General features: G+C 38.9%; 1 long non-coding RNA gene across 6 annotated transcripts; it reads left to right on the top strand.

Moving 5' to 3' along the window:
* Window positions 1-520: 520 nt before the first annotated feature.
* Window positions 521-21,959, top strand: LOC130595890 (uncharacterized). Of its 6 annotated transcripts, none has more exons than XR_008971420.1 (5): window positions 588-649; window positions 5,309-5,405; window positions 12,140-12,246; window positions 14,846-14,891; window positions 21,476-21,959. It is a non-coding gene; the product is annotated as an uncharacterized LOC130595890 (long non-coding RNA). The 6 variants fall into 6 exon arrangements; XR_008971423.1 differs by lacking the exon at window positions 588-649 and adding an exon at window positions 9,423-9,491 and having other exon boundaries at window positions 5,298-5,405; XR_008971422.1 differs by lacking the exon at window positions 588-649 and adding an exon at window positions 9,423-9,567 and having other exon boundaries at window positions 5,298-5,405.
* Window positions 21,960-22,261: the final 302 nt, after the last annotated feature.

Raw genomic sequence — 22,261 nt, 5'->3', positions numbered from 1 at the left:
CGGAGCGCGGCCGGGCCCTGGGCCCGCCGGAGGTCAGGGCTGAGCCGAGGCTTTCCGTTAGTGAGGTGGCTCATCCCCGGAGAAGTGTAGCGCAAAGCCCGTACCGGCGCAGGAGCAGACAGTGGGAAGGCTGGAGTCTGTCTCATTTTAAAATTAGTAATATTACATCCGTAAAGCTAATTGGTAAATCTTTCCAGGCTTGGCAAGTGAGAAGCGGTACCAGGGGAAGTAGCCCATCAGTCTGCCACGGAGAGCTGTTGAGGCTGGGCAGCCGTGGGGAAAAATCCCTGCAAGCACCAGCAAAGGTCTTTAAGAAAAGGGGGAAAAAAGCCCAAACAAAACCCCAAATCCCCTCTCTGTAAAGACAATGTATTGGGAATGTTGCTTAGGGGCTGCGTGACATGCTCTTCAGCGTTGGCCCTGAAGAAAGGCTGCTGGCAAAGTCCCAGAGGGTGGTGTGCAAGACAAATTCAGACAAGGCTGTTAAAGGAGGAAAGGGAGGAATTGTGCTTTGTCCAACACAACACAAACCCACTCGAACGTACAGCAATGCACGAGAGCTGAGGGCTTAGACAAGTGCTAGCATGCAGGAGAAAATCTGACATGCTTGCCTGTGCATGTGAGGAGAAACTGATTTAATTAAGGTTTGGTTTTTAACTTTTCATTATTTTTTTTCCTGTTAAAAATAATTTAGATTACTTAAATTGAAACTTTAATTCACAAACTAATCTTCAGATAACCAAGCTAAAATGAAACGGTGCCATTTTTCTCAAGGGAAAATTTATGAAATCAGCGGTAAAACCACAGAGGTTTACAGTCCTTGAGGACCTGGCAGACTAATACATCTAATGCCGAAATATCCTTCAGAGGATGCGGAGGTGAGAGGTTAGCTGTTACCTGATGGCCTTAATTTTTGACTGCAGGCCTGAGATGAAAGTTTTTAATGGTGATTCAACAACCAAACCGCTATTAATAATCTCATAAATCAGTTTAATGACCTAGGTAATAATGACATCACTGTTATTAATGTGCAGTTCTGTAATTCTTCACACTGTAGCAATATCTGAGTTTACCACTCTTAAATCTTATTCATTACACACAAGCACCACTGTGGGTGCTCTATCACCTGTCTCTCTACCATGTCACACTGCATGTTATTGGGGTGCAATATCTTATGGTTCATGCTATCTACTAATTTTTTACCTTGTACACTTTCTGAGACACACCATTCCATTTCTGTCATGATTCCTCTACTTAGACCCAGTTAAGTCTAAGCACTTTGTCCTTTATGGGAACAAGTGACGTATCAGAGCAAGGTTTACCCTGTTAATTCCTCCCCCCATACACTGTTTTTTGTGCTCACATAGCATCCTGGTCTTAAGTGATAAATTACAAATCATCACCCTTGATGTGTTCTTTGTAGAATCTCCTGGTGTCCCTCAGTGGTCTTGTCTCTTTACAAGACCCTGTAGTGCAGCAGGACCTCTAGCTCACAAATTGTAACCCATTTCTGTAGTGTTAAGGGCTCTGAAAGATGAAAACATCTATGCTGCTACTTAGAGCATGTTTACACTCGGTCACCTAGGAGAGCTCAAGCAAAGCAAGTACCTGAATACCCAGAAATTCTTAATATACAGCAGAATGGTGTATGAGGTGCTATCTAAACACTGTTAGAAATACAGTTATTTTCTTCAAATGAGAAACATAAGAAATGAGAGACTAATGAGAAACTAATGAGAAACTAATGAGAAACAGAGACTGATGCTTGTGCAGGTTTTGACACTTGAGCAAGTCACTTTGATTTTGATCACAAGTAACTTTTCCTTATTTTCAAAGTAGTTGTCACTGGAGCAAGACATAAAAGAGGAATGACAGCTCATCTTCAACTACTGGAAACTGAATCTGCTTCAGTCCTGAAGTACAAGACTTGGCATAGACGTTAGAAAACTAAATCTGCATATGCTGATTCTGCACATAACTGAACTTAATAGTTCTTAATATGATGCTGCAGATAGTCCTGGAATGTGTGGTCCACCAGCTCCAGCTGCACATAGAAAGTTGAAAGTAATGTCATAAGGGCCTGTTGAAATTTTGAGTCATCAGAAAGTGCAGAAGAGCACAAGCTGCATAAATCACAGAGTGGGAAAATATTTTTGTACTGTGATTTAGAAATAATTGTGGAGAATGATGTTGAAAGTAATGCCAAATTTCCTGCTCATTACCTCTAAGTAAGTTTCCAGAATAACACAGTAAAGATGATGACATCTTATGAATGACAAATTCTAAAGATACGAAAGCTCTGAAATATTCAATTGACAGTGTTTTCCAATATTCCCTCAGAGCATAAGCAACAGAGTCCTGATTTAAATGAACTTGAGTAAATTCTCTGTACTCTTGTATTGAGCAACACTATACAACTCTAGCAGTTTTCAGCAGTGGTGAAGAATTGCCTGTCGTTGCTGGGTATTAAAAACAGGATATGCATGTCTGTGGAAACTTCCAGAACATGAAGTGGGATAGAATTTATTCTGTAATATTTAGGGAACACTTTAGCCATTGGTAAGGTGGAGCCATTTTTCTGGGTGGGATTTTCACATTTTGTCAAGGAGTTTGTCCTGGATATATGTGTAAAATATTAATAGAATATTCAGTCACTTTCATGTAAGTTAACTGACGTTAATCAGTATGGTATAGTTGTCACAAACTGATCCCTGCGGGTCCAGAGGTTCATCCGTGCACTGCAGTTTGTGTGAATTCTCTGTAAATGATGAGCTGCCTATATGTTCATGTGACTGCTTCTTTTCTCCTAGTGAGTTTTGTAACTTTAGAATATTTTTTACAATCTTTAAACTAAAAAAAAAAAAAGAAAAGGTTTTCCATTTTCACATCCACTTATGCTATCAAATCCTGTTATATGTATAGAAAATCACTGTAGACCTTGGATGTCAAACAACATTAATTTTAGCATATGAGTTTAGCTCATAGTGGGGGATTGGGGATTGTTCTTTGGGATTTAATAATTTCAAGTGTTTCCTTCTGGTACAATAGTTCCCCTCTTCCTGCTATTTCACTACTTTGGGTGTGCAGTTCTTTTACTAGACCACCTCTTATTCCTACCTCTGTGTTTTCTCAAGAACATGAGGCAGCTTGTGGGAAGCATGCTTCCCTGGTGCACAAGTCTCCAATACCAAGTTCTGGATATCTTAATTACAAATCAGTTAGTTTGTTAGGGAAAATAATGACAGCATAATTAGAAAAACAGTAAAACATCTTTTCCTCAGGCTAATACCCGTAGGCTGGGATAACCTTCTGTCATCCATTTTGTCAGTATTCGTTAAGAGTGTAGAAGCTTCTTGATTTATGCATTTGCCTGTTGTGTTCTTAGTTCTTTAAGAGAGGTTTGGCCACTGTCAGAGGTAGGATGCGGGTCTAGAGAAATCTTTAATCTTGTTCGGTATAGGCATGCAGGCTTTGTGGTGTTTTGTTTTTTTATGAACTAAAAGTTCTTCTGTTTGCTTCCTTGCTTACCTTTGGGTAAATATATATACTCCTGTGTTTGTACTTATGCAAACCGAGTTCAAAGGTGAAATGCAAATTATGTCTGGAACATGCTGCTATACAAGTTATCTTTGATGTCTCCTGTTTTCAGTGATGTGTCAGGAAGTTTTTGTCTTGGTCTTGCTGCCACTTTTCTATACCATATGCGCTTTCAGACTTTTTTCCCAAATTCTCATTTATGTAGTAGGACCTTACTCCTTGAATTGCTTCTCCAGTCTACCTAATTGTCGTGGTTTAAACCCAGTCAGGTAATTCGTTCGCTCACTTCCCCCCCTTTCTTGCCCTCCCCCTGCTCTCGGAGGGACGGAGAGGAGAATCAAAAGAATGCAACTCCCACGGGTTGAGATAAGAACAGTTTAGTAACTAAGGTATAACACAAATCACTACTGCTACCACCAATGATAATAATGATAAAGGAAATAACAAGGGAACAGAATACAACACCTCACCACCCACTGACCGATAACTCACCCCCCAAGCTCCGACCGATACCTCCTCCAACCCTGCAGTCTCCCAGCCCTTCCGGCTAACTCCCAGTTACCTCCTGGGCATGACGTGCTGTGGTATGGAATACCTCTTTGGTCAGTTTGGGTCAGGTGTCCTGTCTCTGCTTCCTCCCAGCTTCCCCTCCTCCCTGGCAGAGCATGAGGCTCACAAAGTCCTTGACCAAACCAAAACATCTCTATCAGCTCTGTTCCCGAGCCGAAAGTCAAAACACTGCACTGCACCAGCTACCAAGGAGGAGAAACATGACTGCTACTGCTGAACCCAGGACACTAATCCACACTATTTCTGATTTATCATTAAGACGTACAGCTCATATATTGACAGATGAAGATGTTCTGTGTTGACACTGTTTTATGATGTTTAATACTCTATTGAAGGCAATCACACTTGTGATGCAGACCATGATCTCAGTTATGTGTAGTGAGTACTGATTCATATGCCAGGGAAGGCTTCGGAAAACATCTGTTTCCTGGATTTGGGGTCTAGACTGTTCTGAATGTTCTTATTCGTTAGCGTCAATAAATGGTGATCCAGTTGTTATTGGTAGCACTGTAGAAATCCTAGACTAGGCTGTCACAGTGCTTTACCAAAGCCTGCTCAAGGTTCTGAGCCATCTAGGCACATTATGAACATTGTTGAAGAACCCATGCCTATCTACTTGTGTTGCTGGAAAGCCAGGGCAGAGGGGACTCTTGCAAGGAGACTATTATTGAACTTCTCCATGGGAATATTTAGTAAGAAGCAAAAGATTTATTTGAAATCAGTGTATAAATGAGGAAAGTGAGGAAAGGCAGCTTTGGAGAGTGGGCCTGCTGTCCATTCTTCTGCACCATCCCTCACTTCCTCAGTGGCAGTAGCACTGAAGCAGCTCACTTGGCTTTCCAGGGCTCTGACTGATGAAGGTAGGCAATGAAGCCAGGCTGTCTTGCCATTCCCCTCAGGCTAGTGCCAGAAGCAATCTAATCTGCCTTTTGCTTTCAGATAACTGTGATAATACACACATTAATTAAATAGACGCTTGCATTATTAACATAGTACATAATTTTGATTAGTAAATAGTTATTTTCCAGACATATTTTATTATTGAAATGAATTCTAGTCAACAGGAACAAGCAAGTCAGAATTTTTCTTTTTCAGTTCCATGTTTATTAAAATAAATACAAAACTGGTGTCAATTCATTTTGCTGCCTGAGAAGTAGCTTGGAGAGTAAAGAATTCTTTGTTTTGCCATTCAGCAGGCAAGGGATTTCTCCTAGATCCTTTACAACTGAAGGGAGGTTGCAATAGTGGTGAGATGGATGGAGCTCGTGTTTGGACCAGGCATCTGCAACACGTACCAGGTGTGATACCTTTGATGGACGTTTCTTCATGTCTTCTGTGCTAGACTCATACAGTCATTTGTGGCAGGATTCTTGAAGAATGTCTATAGTACTCTTCAAGAATGACAATGTAGACAAGGCGTGTTTCTAAATTGCTTCTTATAGGTAATGGCCTCAAGCTGTGCCAGGGGAGGTTTAGACTGCATAGTAGAGAAAACCTCTTCACTGAAAGGGTGGTCAGGCATTGGAACAGCCTTCCCAAGGAAGTGGTGGAATCACTGTCCCCAGAAATGTTCAGAAACAGTGTAGATGGGGCCCTTAGTGACATGGTTTAGTGGTGGACTTGGCAGTCCTGGGGTAACGGTTGGACTTGATGATCTTAAGGGTGTTTTCCACCCTAGGTGATTCTATGATTCCATATAAGCAACTGCTTCCCAGGGATCTCAACAGTAAGTGGCAGGGGTCATCTTATGTAATTACTAGCTCAGTACTGGTAGTAGAGCAGGCTGGCTGCATCTGTACTCTATGCCTGGATGTCTCCTCTGGGTCTCTTGTGGCGCCACTGCGGCTGAAATAATGCAAAGGCATGAAATAGCCCTCCTGAGTGTTTTTATAGCATGGAACTGAGGCTATATATGTACTAGGATGTGGTTTATGAGATATTTGAAGGGCAAAATTTGCTGCAATAATATTGAAGGATGGTAGGGAATGGAGAGAGTCAATTGCGGAGCAGACACAGCAAACCTGGTGCAGTTTCAACCAACTGACTGCTGTGATTGTTCCCTGGAGTAAATTTTTCCCAGCACTGTGCCTGTACTTTGTCTGAAAGAGAACCATTTGGAACTGGCCAGAGTAGAGGAGTGATAAAACAATTAAGCAATATTTGGTTTTGTCTCATGGCCCTGTAACGTTTAGCAGTGTAGATATACCCAAATAATCAGTTATAGTCAGAGGGTCTCTTCTAGGTGCACCTAGGGTCTCTCTTGCATGTTTGTTGTCTATACAGATCTGGGCTTTCAGACAACCTTGGATTTACACTGAGAAGATTATCAGTGTTTTCTAAGGCTTCAAAAGGAAGTTGATACTGGTGTCATTTAAATCCATGGCAGTTCTGTCATTAGCAGTAGCATCTGAATTTTATCTTTAGTGAATTGTTTCCCCCTTTTTATAGCAGTAGAATTCTGTTCCCAACTAACTGCTCTACCAGGAATATTTTCTGCAGCTGAAGTGGCAGCCTAAAGCGTGGTCAGGCTGAAGATACTGTAATGTGATAACAGCTACCACTTGGTGGCATCCACTCCATGCTTTATTTAGCTGAAGACTCCACAGCCAGCAAGCTGAGATTTTCTGAGTACCTGGGTTGACATCCTTTAAGGGTATGTAAAACAGATAAGCTTATGCCAGTCTTGATTGGTATGCTTAGGGCTTGACATGTGCATGACACACCCTCTGCTTGTATCTTAGTGTCGGAGTATACATATTTACTGACCTTGCAGTTGACTCAAATAAAGTGATTACACTCTTATCTTTGTTTTCTTCTTTGGAGACTGTACAACTATTTTTTATTCATGGAAAACTTGTTTAGATCTTTGCATCCTTGGTCTTGACCTTGCCATGTACCTCAGTTTAAAACAAGCTTTGATTTTAGATAAGTCAATTAGAAGCCAAAATAGCATAGATGTAGTTATGAGGAGAATGTACTTGAAATAAGTTCTCAAATCTTTGATTTGCACTTTTCAAAGGAAAAATATTCAGACTCATTCTGGAAAGTGTGCAACATTAGCATTGCTGATAAATTAATGTTTATTACAAGATGCAAACAGCTACAGATTCATTTTACCTAACTTTTGACATTTAAATGAGACATCAGAAATATATTTCACCAACCAGAATCTAAATTTGGAGAATTTGGAGTCTCTAAAATGATATATATGGCACAGCAATCTCATTCACTTTGATTCTCATTAATACCTAAATTCAGATTTAAAGTTGCAAGTCCATCCTTCTTGTCTTTGTTGTCAAAGTATTGTGAAAAGAAACAAGATAAGATTAAAAAAAAAAAAGGCTGGTAAATATGAATACATCAGATTTTTGTAGCTTAGTGCATTTTTTCTGATAGTATTAGTCTGATCTAAGGTAAATCAAGGACCTTTCAGCTGTTCAAGACTTGGTCTGAAAGTCCTTGGTTTGTTTTGGGGAATATAATGTAGTAATGAGCATGATGTGAGAGCTACGTAAATGGCACTTGGCAGTTTGTGGGATTGTACTAGAAAAATATTCCTACTTTCAGGTATTTCACTCAGAGAATCCACTAGTGGTGGTAGTGAAAAAAAACAAATTGTATACTCATGATCTAATTGCATTATGTGATGATAATTGAATGGTGGATTACATTCAAATCTTATTCATTGCTTTTACACCTAGATTCTTTGAGTTCTGCTGGGAGCTGAGGTTGGAAGGTTTGAGGGTTGTCTTTTTTTTTTTTATTTGAAGGAGATTTCAGCAGCCATTTCTAGATCATTCTAGAGTTGGGGGAAACAAGACACTTCCCAGCACTTTTTAGACTTTTTTATTCTGCACTAATAAAACCAAAGTAGAATTGAACAAAAATTTCTAAGAACTTGATAAGAAAATAGTCATTATTAATAAATGAGATTGCTACTACTTTTGGGGGCAATAAAAAATTTAACTGTTAAAACATTCCATATAATTGAAACTTGCTGACTTATTTTGTGATTTTTTAGCATGACCTGATGAATCTCTGATCCTCTCTGTGAACTGTATCAGTGTGGTGAGGGCTGTACTTCAGAAAATGCAGTCATGACCCTCTTTTGCTAATTTTCAGTTTTATTAAGCAGGGTAATGGAATGATCTCAGTTAATTTCTTCTTGGAAGTTAACTATGATAATCCCAGGAGAAATACATGACCCCATTCCATTTATCTGCCAGAATGACCAATCATGTTATCGAATGTCTGTGTATTTAGAAAATCTCATAGATCATTACATCACTCTAGTTTTTCAAAATTGCTCTGCGTTGTTGTTACGTACATTTAAAAAAATGCAGCTGGGAACAGGCTTGTATTGAAGAAAACCAAAGTATGTGCCATAGTCTGCTTCTAGAGGGCAGCAAATTACTGTGTTTTAGCCACAAAAGAAAATGCAAAATACACCTGCAATTCTGCCAGCAAACCAAAGGCACAATCTAGCCTTTGTAGTTAATGGTAAACTTCCCATTTTCTTTGATGGGAACAGGATCAGGCCCCTGTTGCTTTCCTTGCTGTCTTTAACTCCTCTGCCCCCTTTTTAAGTGGATAAGTAGTATGTGTAAAATACTTTGGACTCCTGTTATGAGTTGTCGTTGTTTTAAACAGTGAACTGTGGATGAAGACATTACGGTTTTTATTAACATTCTGAGGCTACAATTCATCTGATATAAAAAACTGTGTGACATAATTGCAATAGTATTTATCTAAATATTAGCTCATTTTGGTTTTTAATCTGTTTTGTTCTGTGGTATTTAAAGGAATGTGAATTATTTTTTTCTCTGCCCACACATGGTAAAAAATAGAGCAGGGTGCCTCCTCTTTTGGAAAGAACCTTGCTGATAAATTCACTGGTAAATGTTGTTTAATGTAATCTACAGGAAGAAGGATGGTAGGTGAAAGTTTTATTTTAAATGTAATTCACTTTTATTTATAGACAGATTTTTCTGTAGCTCCCCTTACCATAGCACTGGTATATTCACATATAAATTTATACCAGTAGTGCAGTATAAATGGTGATAAATTGCCTAAACATCTCATAACCATTATATTTTTCCATGGTCAGAGGTCTATCTCTGTTGAAGTTCTTCCACCTTTGTAGCCCCTGTTATCACTTCAGCTAGACCTCTTCTTCTCTGAGGAAAAATACCACAATTTCTTCTCAAAATTACATTAGTTGAATTCTTGCAGAGCTAAAGGAATGGGAACTGGTCAAATAGCAATTTCTTTAGAGAGTGTGTCTTGATTCATTATCTCTTTGGTTCTTTGCTTAGGAAGAACTTCAGTTTTGTGCTCCACATACCTGGAGAACAGTCTGGCTACAGATGCAAGCTGATGAAATGGTAATGCTTCTCTAATGTATGATTTATTTCTCATGGCTACCTATGAATGTATAAGACTGAAAAGAGCCACAGTTTGGTACAGACTGATAATGCAATCTATGTATTACTGGCTGGAAACATGGCTCTTGTATCCTCTCCTAGTGGGCATTTTTACAAAGTATGAGAAAGAACAGTCAGAATCAGACAGAATCTGTAACAGAATCAGGCTCTGACTGTCATAATTTCAATGCTATGTAGGTCAATAAATGGGATTGTTTCAGTACAGACTGAAAAACGGTTTTAGCTGAGAAACATCCCAGAGCATCAGTCCAGATGCCTCTGGTTGAGGGGGAGCCACTGTGGATCATGTTCACAGCACCTTTGCCAGTGGTGGCCTTTCCTGGGGGAGTTCACTCCTTTGAAGGTGTTCAGCATCCAGATCTGCTGGGAAGAGGATGCGTATTGTAAACTGTGGCTCTTCTGGAGTCCATTTTCTTTGTTGTCAGAGTAGCCCTCTCCTCTTTCACCAGTGAACAATTCCAGTGGTAACCCTGGTGCAAATCAGATCTCATTTCAGTCTCATTTTTTAAACTGTACTGGAACTGCCTTTTCCAGATCTGCATTAGTTCTTGCTCTATTTTCAGTGCTGGTCCCGGGTGTCTATGTCTGAAACTATTTCCAGTTTTGATTCAATTTTCTAATAGAGACAAGTCTAAAGAGTGGCTCTCACCATAGTTTCAATTTTTCTTTTCAATGGTTATGAATAAAACATAATGTAAGGGGAAAAAAAAAAGCTTTTGTTGTCTACTTCTGAAGTGTACAAAGGGAACATAGAATATTCTGTGTGACTTTAGTGCCTGAAAAAGTCACAGCAAGTCTTCTAGAAAAGTCAAAAGGTGAAATACTTTAGCTAGATATGATATCTTTGAGATACCTCAAACATTGAAATACTGTAGAATTTTGCACTCATAAAAAGAATTTTTGTTCTTCAAGGCTTATGTTTTGTTTTTGGCAGTCTGCATATCTAGAAATGATGATGTTTGCAGTGGCATAGTTGTTTCTTGTAATACTTATTCATTACTTATTTCTGGAACATTTGCACAGATACTGGCCCACAGCATGCTTTAGTTTAGGCTACTATATGTATTACTTGGCTGTTGGCATCCTCAGCATATGGTACTTTATTGTGCTGGCCACAGAAATTTCTATAGTCTTGCAGTAGCATTGAGTGTGGTTCTGTGGCTTTCAACTTTAATTATACTTAATAACATAATACATATACAGCAAATAACATTCCCCATATTTAAAGTGTGGTTCTACTCTGAAATGTGATGATTTTAAGGTAATTCAACAAATGAGCTCCTTGTGATAGTCAAATCATAACTTACTACTAAGAAAAATAAATTTCCCTATCTGCCTTTCTCTTAGAAGGGCAGAACCAGCAGAGTTAGTGCCTGTGCCAGTACTTTTCAAATGCGTTTGTTGTATTCTAGCGTGAATATAATGCCCTCTGGCAGCTCTGTGAACTCTTCCCTGATTGAGAAGATACCTTTTAGGATGTCTGCCTCCATGCAGCTGAGATTTTTATATATTTGTTAAGCTATTAGTAAAGTTTTGAATAGATCTCAGTAAGAAAACTCAATCTTGTATTCACATTTCAGCAATGACAGTAACACAAACCAATAAAGAGAATTTAAAAATCTGAGAATCGCTGTCAAAAAGTGACATCTTTTTCATGCTATAGAGAAAATTATGCTGAGGCAGCATTTTTTGTTTGTTTGTTTTGCTTCCTTTCATTCAGTTTACAGGATTTTGTGTCAGCCCTTTCAAACTAGCCATGCTTTTATTTTGATACAGAAGAAGATGAGTAAGCCAGCTTGACAGCCACAAGCTCAAAAGCAAAGGAATAGGGAAATTAAGCACTAAGATGTGCAATGAAAATTTGAGACTGAGTTTAGAGCTGTTGTTATCTTCCCAATTTATAGTTACATTAGGGCATAACTGGTATCAAAGCACAAGAGACAGCTTTGCTGTGTGCTGCCTTTGGAGCTGAAAGTGCAGCAAGGGTTGTGGAGGATGGGGCTGCCTTGGAGAGCCGCCCCAGTGGTCACTGATGAAAGTGAGCTGGTGTCTCTGCATAGCAGCATGCTATGCACAGGGCAGCTCACCTGGAGGTCTCTGCAATAAGCTCTTTTCTTGGGATAGGAGATAACTTAATCTTCCTACAGATAAATGGTTATGATTGGTTCCCTGTTATGGCACAAAACTAGAGGAAGTCAGTTCTTCTATTTTAATAAAACTGGCCATCTTTACAAGAAAATTACCCTCCCCCCCCCCAACCTTCCTCAGATTGACAGGAGTGAAATAAGTGAAATTCCTTTGTTGCCGCTTTGAATTTCCTGAAAAATCCATCCAGTATCTCACTTGGAGCACATGTGGAGGCAGTCTTGCTGTACTATAACATGAACTCATTCCAGTTTGTCCATGATGTATAAACTATCCATGTGTATGTGCTGGAGTTTCATGCACACACACACACATATAAAATACCACGACCCTCCCCCTTCCAATTCAAGTAGAAACTTATTAAAAATAGAGATTTTTTTTCTTAACTACCTTGAAAATAACTTTGTTTTATGCAGACTAGACATTTTCATTTTAAATTCTAGAGAGACAGCTATCAGATGAAGAAGTCATGGTACACTATCTTTTTCTATAGGTTCTGTACTTTAACCGACTCTGATTTGCTATATGAGTAAGGTAAAATTTGACTCAGGTAAGCAAACCTTTAAAAAGCAGCTTTAAGCACTGGAATTGTTGCTTAGACCTTTTGTTTTAGTGATTAAGGCAGCCCAAAGAAATTAAATCTTATGACAAAAACTAAAATCAAAGCTAAGAAGAAAATTACCCTAAAAGTTTGGTAATGAAAGATTTCTTGCATGTCTCTAGCTAAGGTTGAAATGTAGTTCACACAAAGAAAGATAAATAGTTGTTCATTTTTGCCCTTTAAAAGATCTTACTAACCCTGTCATCTCTGCTTTTTTAAACTTGGGTAGGGAATTGACACTGAAGAAAAATACCCCTGGAAAGATGTGCTACTGGCTGTGAGAACAGGGACAAGATAGGTTTACTGCAGAGGTTCAGCAAGTGCTTGCCACAAGGCTTGGAAATTTACTGCTAAGGTTTTGGCTGGGCTTGGCCACCTCGAGGTCATGCTCTTCCCAGAGAGTTTGTCATGCCGCCTGCACAGCCACCAGCTAGGGAACATGTGGTTGTGTCACCTTCTTGCTGTAATACAAAATGCCCATCCCTTACACTTTCTAGATAGGGAGGAGAAATGAGCTGCTTGGCTTGGTGAAGATAGTAGTGGAGAGTGTGACTTGCTGTAGCTTCTGCAGAAGTTTCTCAGTAAATCGTAGTGGACTGCTGGATGAGAGGCAAAAGCAAGTTTGATCATGGCTTCAGATAAAACACACAGAACTTTTTCTTTAGGGTTATAAAAATAAAATAAAATTGCAAGGTTGCTGCTTAAGATTCAAGAAAAATGCACAATAGCACTTAGAGTCACCTGCAGAGCTTGCATGATAATGATGACAAATTAGTGTTGTTTTCTAAGATTATCTTAGCTAAAATGATAAATCTTGGTACAGCAGTATATACAGGTATTATATTAACAATACATTAGATCCTTTTTTCAATTGAGAAAACAGACTTTTGAAATGGGTATGTTTTTTATTCTGGACTCAAATCACAGAAGTATCAAAATGTTTCCCGTAATTGTTTTTAACTGCACAGTTAAAGCAGAACCATCCACCACACACGATTATTTTCAAGACATTAATAATACCCCATTAGTAGTGTCTCCAGTTCCAAGAGATATACTCCAGCTTTGAACTTTGATAATGCATCATTATGATAGTGTATCATTTGTAACAGATAATGCTGAAGTGTATACACGCTAATGGAAAATTGGAAAGTTATTTGTTTTCAACTAATTGTTTAGTTCCTGTATTACATAATACATGTGGTAGCTGCATTATTATTTAGTCCTGAGATTTGTGTAAGCTTTCGTATACTGCACTGAGTCTGTCAAGACTTTAAGAATTACAAGGGAGATTTAATTTTGTCAGCTTGAAGATGAGAAAGTAATGAAGCATGTCCCCACAAGGTGGTTAATTCTTTATTGTGCAGCTGAAAGAAACTTAAAATGTTTTTTATCTCATATAAATTACTGTTAGGTATGAACTGCACAATTGCAATTTCAAATTCTTCCAGGAAAATGAAAATAAGGAAATCACAGTTATTTCCAGTGACAGTTTTTTAATTATATTTCTCTCAATATGTGCTAAAAGGTTTCTATGGATACACTTTTAAAATTTAAATAGTTTGGTTTTGTGTGTGCTGAAGCTTAAGTCATAATTTGTTAATCGAACAAGGAATTAGAACAAAAGCTTATGACAAATTTTGGCCATAGGCATTCATACATAAAGACACTGCATGGAAAAAATGGCAACTGATGGTGAAAAAAAGATGATATTTTACTAAATTATAAGCATGAATGGAAAAATAGTGGGTTCAGAGAGATTCGGTTGAGTGTTTCTGCTTGTTTTGGGAGTCTGAAAGTCCCTTCTTATCTCTAGTGTGGCAGCAGGAGGATACATTCCTAGTGCAAATATACTTGGACCATTTACAGAAATCTGCTAAAGACCAATTCTGCTGAAGCTGAGCTTCAATTAAGTGAATTTTGGTTGTCAATGTAAGAACTTCTAATAGTTTATTAGAAAACCAAAAGAAAGTGAGCTATATTACAACCGTTAAGTATCATTTAAATACAAAATTGATGCTTGTGTTAATTTAACATTATATTTGGTAAAATATATATATACTATAACAGGAAGGCATACTTAACAGGAAAGTGCATCATATGCTAAAAATAAATCATAAGTTCAATAAATGTTCTTTAAAATAAAACATTGATCCTTATTTTTTAAATAAGATATTGCTGTTTCTTTTTTTTGACCATCTCAGCTCACAGGTTCTTGATTTTCTTGTTTTAAAAAAAAAAATTATGTTTTATTGGGAAAAAAAAACAAACCAACAATAAATGTGGAGAGCACACTTCCTGAAAAATTAAATTTTAGTAAATGACTCTTGATGTGCTGGGTCTCCTCTTCTGCTAGACAACATGCAAATGGAACTTGTCAGGATTTTTTCTCCTGTCAACCATGTGCTCTCTGAGTAGGAGTTTGATATTTTCACTCAGGTTTTGAATTAAACTAACTGCCTGTTTCATCAGTACATTTAGTTTCTTAGTTTGTTGTATTTTATTGTCAAATTACACCTAAATGACCATTTACTGATATTTAATTTTGCAGGTGGAAGGCAACTTCAGTGACCACAGAGAAGGGCAATGAGATGCTGGTGGATTTGGCTGTCAAGGAGCAAAGGGCTTGGATGGGGAAGAGAGGTTAAAAGGTCGTGTTTGGATGTAGAGATCTGGAGGCGTTGGAGAGCTCAAAGGAGGCAGCTTATTCCTTGGTGAGCCATGTTCTGTGCAATGCCTGATGGCAGCCCACCAGAATCTTCTTCCAAGAAGTCTCGGGATGCTCCTTTTTCTTCTGCTCTAGACCCAATCAGTCGTCAGATTTCTGAGAAGGATCGTTGAGGAGTCTGCCGTGAGCTTTGCTTTTCCAGGCTGATAGGTGCAAGGTTGCAGCCCCAGCTGGCCAGGGAGTGCAGCAGGAGAGCTGTCTCCAGCAGCTTACTGGGATTTCTCTTGGTTCCTTCGAGATCCCTAGCTAACCCTGAGAGTTTTACTCCTGCTGAGTGTTGGCTCTGCGCATACATGTCTTTTCAGAGGAGAAGCATGCTTGTGAATATTAACCTTGCTAGTTATGATTTGTCTGGCCTGGCACAAATTGAAGGCAAGACCTATTGGGCAGCTGGCCAGCTTTGCATCAGCTGAGTGCAGTACAGAGAAGGCATGCTGCGTAGCAAAAGAAGGCTGGTGGTTTGAATTACAGCTGAAAGCAGTCAGGGAAATACATCCAGCTCCCAAAAATTCTTTTGAAGGCAAAAGAGCAAAGGATAACTTTGAAATTGAAAGTTGAGGTTTTGCTTTTTGTTGAGTTTCTGATGCATGACTAGCGTTGGTCACAGTTTTGCCACAGTGGGAAGGTATGACTAGAGACCCCACACCTGGGCTTGGCTCCCTGATAGATCAGAGATCCTAAGACATCCAGATCCTGTGAGAGTCAGTCTCTGTAGTAGACTTCTAAGTTTTTCAGGAAAATCCCCACGGCTTTTATGAGATGCAGGAGGAGCAGCAAGACTGGTTGCTGATAATGGCAGAATCAGGCCTTTATGTGGTTAATAATATGCTATGCACAGCTTCAGTAATCAGCTGAGAGATTTTGGCTTCTTTTGAAAAGTCAAAGTGATCATTAATTTACACTGACCTGATACCAGAAATGAGTCAGAACGGATCTTAATCTGAAAGCTTCCCTGTAGGGTATGTACATGTGTTCTCAAGCTTTTCTCTTCTTTCCGTGGAAGGGCTTGCCCTCATCCAGTTCATCACACTTTGACTGACTGATGCTGGTAACTTCTGAAAAGCTGCCAAGAGGCAGAACTATCTGATTGATGGGAACCTCTTCACATTCTCAGAAAAAAGCTATATTTCTCAACAGAAGGATTTTTGTGAAATTTCTCGGTAGGGTGATCATCATTTCCTGCTCAGACCATGGAGAAAGACACAATTCAAGCACTTAAGTGATCTATAATCGTAGTTTGTTGTACTATCTGGAATCTTTTGTTGAAGTGGATGAATACAGCGTCTATTGAATAAAGAAAAAATTGAAGATGGGGCTTTCCAAAATTGATTGATCTTGTTATGTTTCCACTTCATAATCATTAACTGATAGGCTAGGTCAGTAGTTGCCTCCCCAGGTTTTCCTTAGGACTGCTGTATGTACAAAAAAAACCAGGCAGAGAGATGAAAAAATTATGAAGCAGTTTTGCAGTGAACACAATTGCTGCAATGGCTTCTAACAAGGAGAGGCACCAAAACAGGAGAGCAAAGTGAATGAAATAAGAAGTAACACTGGATCTTCTGTGAGAAACCATTCTTGTAACATCATCATGAGGTGTCAGAAACAAAATTTACCTTTAAAAGCCCTCCGTGGTTTGCAGAATAAGCACGGAGGCATGAGGAGAGGGGTAGTGCAAACTTTATGCTCCCTTCCGTCTTTGAACTGTGAAATATTTGATTGAAAAATGATATTTTCAGACAATATGAAAACAATTAAAGGGAAAGGAGAACTTTAGCATTATTTTTGGCATATATGGAGTCTCTAGCTTGATAACTGCTAGAACCAGATCCTTGATTTTTCCTCTGTAAATGGCCTTTCATCTTCCTGAGAAATCATATTCGGCAATTCACCATCTCATTTTCCACTTGGAAGGAAGAACTTAAGTCATCTGACTGCATGAGAGCCTTTCTCTTCATGACATCCTGGTTGCTCAGTATCTGTGAGTAGATGTCAGATTCTCTCCCCAGGGTGGGCAGGCTCCTCTCCTTTCACAAGCGGATACTTTCCAAAACTGGTTTTCTGCATGTGTGTGTTTGTGCCTTCTCCCTGAACTCTCCCAACAGGTATTTGAAAACAGTTAAAAAAAGTTCTCCAGCTGAGACCAAACAGGTCTGTTGCTGAACAGAATTCCTCTACCACAGCATCGCCTTGAAAGAGAGGAGTAAGTTCAAGGCAGATGCATACTTGCCAGCAGCAGTCTGGCAGATTGACAAAATCCATAGTTCTAAAGCTAAAAATCTCCATCTTGTTTTGAATCTTTTGTACCTTCTTGGGAAATTTATTTTTTTCCTCACTATTGAGTTTCTGGAACTTTAGAGGTTTAATGTTTGCCGAGGCCTCTTTATAAAACCAGTACTCCCAGCAGAAACTTCTGTTTGGTTGTTAAACTTGTTAATGACAGAGAAGTGGCTCAAGGTGCTAGACCGTCCCTGGCTGAGGAAGGTGGTTTCTGTCAGGAACTGTTCAAGGAAATCTGCATGATATTGAAGAAAGGGGGCAATTTTTAATAAGCGACTGCACATTAGCAGCCTCTGTATCAATCTGTTACCCCCATTCTTCTGGTTCTGGTCTTCAATTACTGATATAAATTTATTCATGGCCATTGGTGTTGGTGTTTTGCTTTGAATTATATAGCTCTTTCCAGTCATAATGTTGCCCTTTTTATATTCCTAGAGAGGAATTATATCTCAAACTGAGACTTTGTTTTGCTGGGTTAATAATTGAGCTCTCTGACTCTTTTTATTTTCTTTCCTAATTGTTCTTTTAGACCATCCCAGCATCTTTTTCAATTTGCGTGGAAATGGGTACCAAGCACAGCATTCCAAGTTAGGATTTACCATTGGCAGTAGTACCAATGGCAGTAGTGCCAATCCTCTTTTTGCATTATCCAATTAATCCTAAATTACATGGTTTGTCATAACCAAAATCACCCCCAGGCTTGACGACTTTGATTACGATCAACAATATAATCAGTTAAAAAAACCTCTTTTTTTTTTTTTCTCTTCTTCTGGTATTAGTAAACTAGTTGGCAATACAAATCCTTGTTATTAGCCCCAAAGCACAGTAATTCACACTTAATACTATACTTGCTGTTCTCATTCTTGCTATATCAGTCCTGAAGGATGCTCAAGATTATCATGGACATTTCATAATAAAAAAGAAGACATGTTCATTGTTAGCAGGAAATTGTAAACATATACAAAACACAACACTATTTGATGGTATCAAGACTGAGGGTAGATTCAGATTAGATATGGATGGGCCTTGGAGCAACCTGGTCTAGTGGAAGATGTCCCTGCCCATGGTAGGGGATTGGAACTGGATGATCTTAATGTCCTTTCCAACCCAAACCAGTCTATGATTAGGAAAAAATTCTTCCCTATGAGGGTGATGAGGCCCTGGCACAGGTTGCCCAGAGAAGCTGTGGCTGCCCCATCCCTTTAAGTGTTCAAGGACGAGTTGGATGAGGCTTTGAGCAACCTGGTCGAGTGGGAGGAGTCCCTGCCCATGGCCATTCTATGGTTCTAAGCTTGCAGTTTAGTTCAGAAAGATTAATGCATATCATGATAATATCATGATGGGTTTAATAATATTTTGTTTAATGACTAAACCAAGTAATTTTATTTATTTATTGGATTTATGTGCAACAGCACAAATAGCTGACAAAATGTTGGAAAACATAAGAAAGGGTATTAAGAATAAGATAGGGAAAGTTATTTTATCACTATATAATGCCTTGTAGCATCCACATCCTGGGTTCTGAATGCCATTCTTGTCTCTGCATATCAAAGACAGGATGGAGAAGGTACAAAGAAGACAGCTAAGATAATTAAGAGGACAAAGTAGCTGCCTTATGAGGAGAAACTATGAAGGCTGAGATATTTCAAACAAGAGACAAGAAAGCTGTGTGGGTTATGATTAAGCTCTAGGAAACTGTGGAGATGTTGGACAAGATGAATGCAGAACTGGGTTTTTTTGGCAAGTTCCTCAGTATTAGGAATACTTGGTGAAGTATTCTCCAAACTAGAAAGTGTGGTGAAGCCAATAGGAGGCTGTTTTAAGATGAAACAATACTTTTTTTACTTCAAAGACTGCTAGATTTTCTTGCTACAAAAGTCTGTGGAGGCAGTATCAGCAGGTTCAAAATAGATTAGACAAATTTATGGACATCAGATCCAATTAGATCAGATTACTCAGAGCCACATCCAGTCAAGTTTCAAACAATTCCAAATATGGAGGACTCATAACCCCTCATGGAAACCTGGTCTAGTATTTGACTGCCCTTGTAGTGTAAGAGGTTTTTCTAGTATTTAACAGGAATTTTGCAGGTCCCAGATTCTCTCTGTTGCCTTTGGTTGCATCTCCATTCACCTCTGAGAAGAGAAGATTTAGCTTCTCTGTTTTCTTCTGTCAAGTAGCTGAAGACAGAAGTAAGATGCCCCACTGAGCCTTCTTTTCTCCAGGTGGAATAAAGCCAAGTTTCTCATCCTTTCCTTGTACATCTTGTTCTTCAGCCACAGTCATACTGATGGCCCTTAACTGGCCTTGCTGCAGTATTTCCGTGTTTTTCCATTGTTTAGTCCAATGAAATGTATTAACCTGAAGCCATAGCATTTTGATCTGATAGTTTCCTTTTCATATTTGTCATCTCAATGAGGTTTTAAATCTGGAGAGACAATAATATCATACTTATCCCAGCACTGAAGTATATGACATCTGGTCACTGATATTGCTGATTCTACAATTTGGGTTTTCAACTTGAGAGTGCTATAACTCTGCAAATATTCAAAATGACAACTGCAAAAATATTCTTCTTCCACCTTCTAGAAATAATGGCATAAACATTGTCAAAATTAATTAAGTTTAAGGGGCAGCAAGGTCTAATCTCTGCATAAGGGACAGGATGAAAGCCACATGTTCCAGAATTTTAACGAGAATTCCACAGTTGACTTAAGCTGGATGTTCCAGCCATGGAAAAGTTCCAGGTATTATCTGCATCTCCTGTACAGACTTCCCTCTTTTTACCTCTCAGGCAGAAATACATTATGTAGCTTGAGCAATGAAGCTTCTGGTACTACTGGGAATAAGGCTGTCATAATGATGGTCCAGTTAGTCCACTGAAGTCAGCTGAGAGAAAACATGTAATTGTTCCATGAAATCTAAGAGCAAAATGTAGCTCCTAAGGTACATATCTGTACTGTGCATACCCAAAAGAATGTAGCAACTTGCAGGTTTTCCTCCCCCAGAACCATCAAAAAAAAGTCAGATATCTGCTATGTATTGATTTACTCCACCGCTCCTAGACTGAAATGGGTAATAGCTTGCCATTACCTCGCAGTTCATCATCTGGTGGCATCTAATCAATAGATCAACTTGTAGTTGCAGTTAATCTTATTTCTATATATCAGTGTACAGATCAGCATGGAGTTTTGTTTGTTTCTCTTAAGCCTTTTAAAGACTGATCCAAGAATTCCAATTCTTGATGACAAGGTTTATCCAAAACCACTGCATACCCTCCCTCCCCTTCTGCAATTTCTCCATAACCACATCCAGTTCAAATTTAACCTTAATCCAAACTTGATCTTCTCTTTCTTCCTTCCCTTACTTCTTTTCAGATATACCATCAGCTCTGGCAGGTGGATAGGAACTAGGTGATTTCTAAGGTCTGTTCCAACCCAAACTGGGGAATTTCTGCTTCTCATCAGGTATCACCTGGGTTCCTCTGATCAGCTCTTTTATGGAGCCCCCTTTCCAGTCTGACAACGTTTTCCCACAAACCTCTCTCAGCTTGAGCAGTTTTTTGTCCTTCCTGTCATAAACACAGCAGGCTTTCTGTTGTAAGCATTTTTATTCTTGGCTGCTATTTGGCGTTCCTGACTTTCTCAGGGACCTACCTGTACAAGACTTAATCCATCTCATACGGTTCAATAATTTGGCTTATTTTCTTAACGCTATGTATAAACAAATCGATGTGTGTGGTGCAGCAGCACCTCTGCAGTGATAGTCCCTGATGGTTCAGGTCACAGGTAATTCTGACTCGTGGTCTGGCTTTCACTCAGCAAAAACAGGGGATGTCAGGGTGAAGGAGCTGCTGTGTGTGCCTCCTCTTTGCCCAAACCCAAATTTCCAGAGAAAGACCAGGACACCAAGGCATTTTGTGATCTTGTTTTTGTTACTTATCTGTATTTGGACCCAAGTTAGGCAAAATAGAAGGAAAACACAAGGTTACACTTGTGTTACTTGCTCTGCAAGTCACTACTTTTAGTAACAATATATTCAGATCCATTGCACAAAGAAATAATGATCCTAGAAGTAACTGTACCAATGGAAATAGAAAATCAAAATTAAACCAAAGACATATCTGATCTAAATTTGACGTTTACAAATCACAAACTTCATATTTGTGTTTGACAGGACTGTACAGATCGAGCAGAAATGAAAAAGTTTCACTGTGGAGGAACTGAGATAAAAAGTATTAGAAGAAAACATGTGAGTCACAGAAAATGACATTTGGACCAATAAATGAGGAATGTGGGCAAATTAACTGAAGACATGTGGCACAAGTTCTGAAATGAGAGCAACAAAAAAAGAAAGATGAGATGAGAGGGATGCAGTGAAAAGAAGGAACTGAACAACAATTGTGCTAGGTTTGGAATGGGCTGCTAGCTAGTGGGAAAAATACTGGATGCAGCTGGACAAATTACTGCATTTCAGATGGATTTTGCAGCTGGGATGGAGACATAAAGCTCTTGTCACCAGGACTCTTTCCCTTGATTTATAACCTGGTCACCCATCTATCTCTGAATATCACTTTCTCTGCAGTGTACAGTTCTGAAATTGTGCCCCTCAAAACTGGGAAAGTCATTAGAACAATAAAGAAAAATATAGAGTTCTTTCAAGAACTAATAGTTTTGTTATCTTGTGTGAGTCAGCTTGTGTGGGAGTTGAAGAGCTTTGTAGCACATTTGTTAACTCTCTGCAGCTAGTAAAGTTTAGTGTTTCAATGAATGCCTGTGAAAGTTGTCTCATCCAACTAAATCAATTTATTTTAAGTCTTTGCAACAAATCTGTTCTTACAATCTCTTTGGTATTGGGTTAAATTCCTCACTGTAAAATGAATTGCTTATCAGATTTTGCACATTATGAAAGCTGTACCCACAATGTTTCCAGGCTTGAGTCTATTAATTGATGGAATTTAAA

This window comes from Pezoporus wallicus, unplaced genomic scaffold, assembly GCF_028554395.1.
Source record: "Pezoporus wallicus isolate ANWC-B61680 ecotype Strahan unplaced genomic scaffold, APGP_CSIRO_Pwel_v1 contig_2456, whole genome shotgun sequence".
In the NCBI taxonomy this organism is placed as follows: Eukaryota; Metazoa; Chordata; class Aves; order Psittaciformes; family Psittacidae; genus Pezoporus; species Pezoporus wallicus.
The sequence above is the reverse complement of the archived record's forward strand: the minus strand, read 5'-3'. Positions and strand labels throughout refer to the sequence as shown.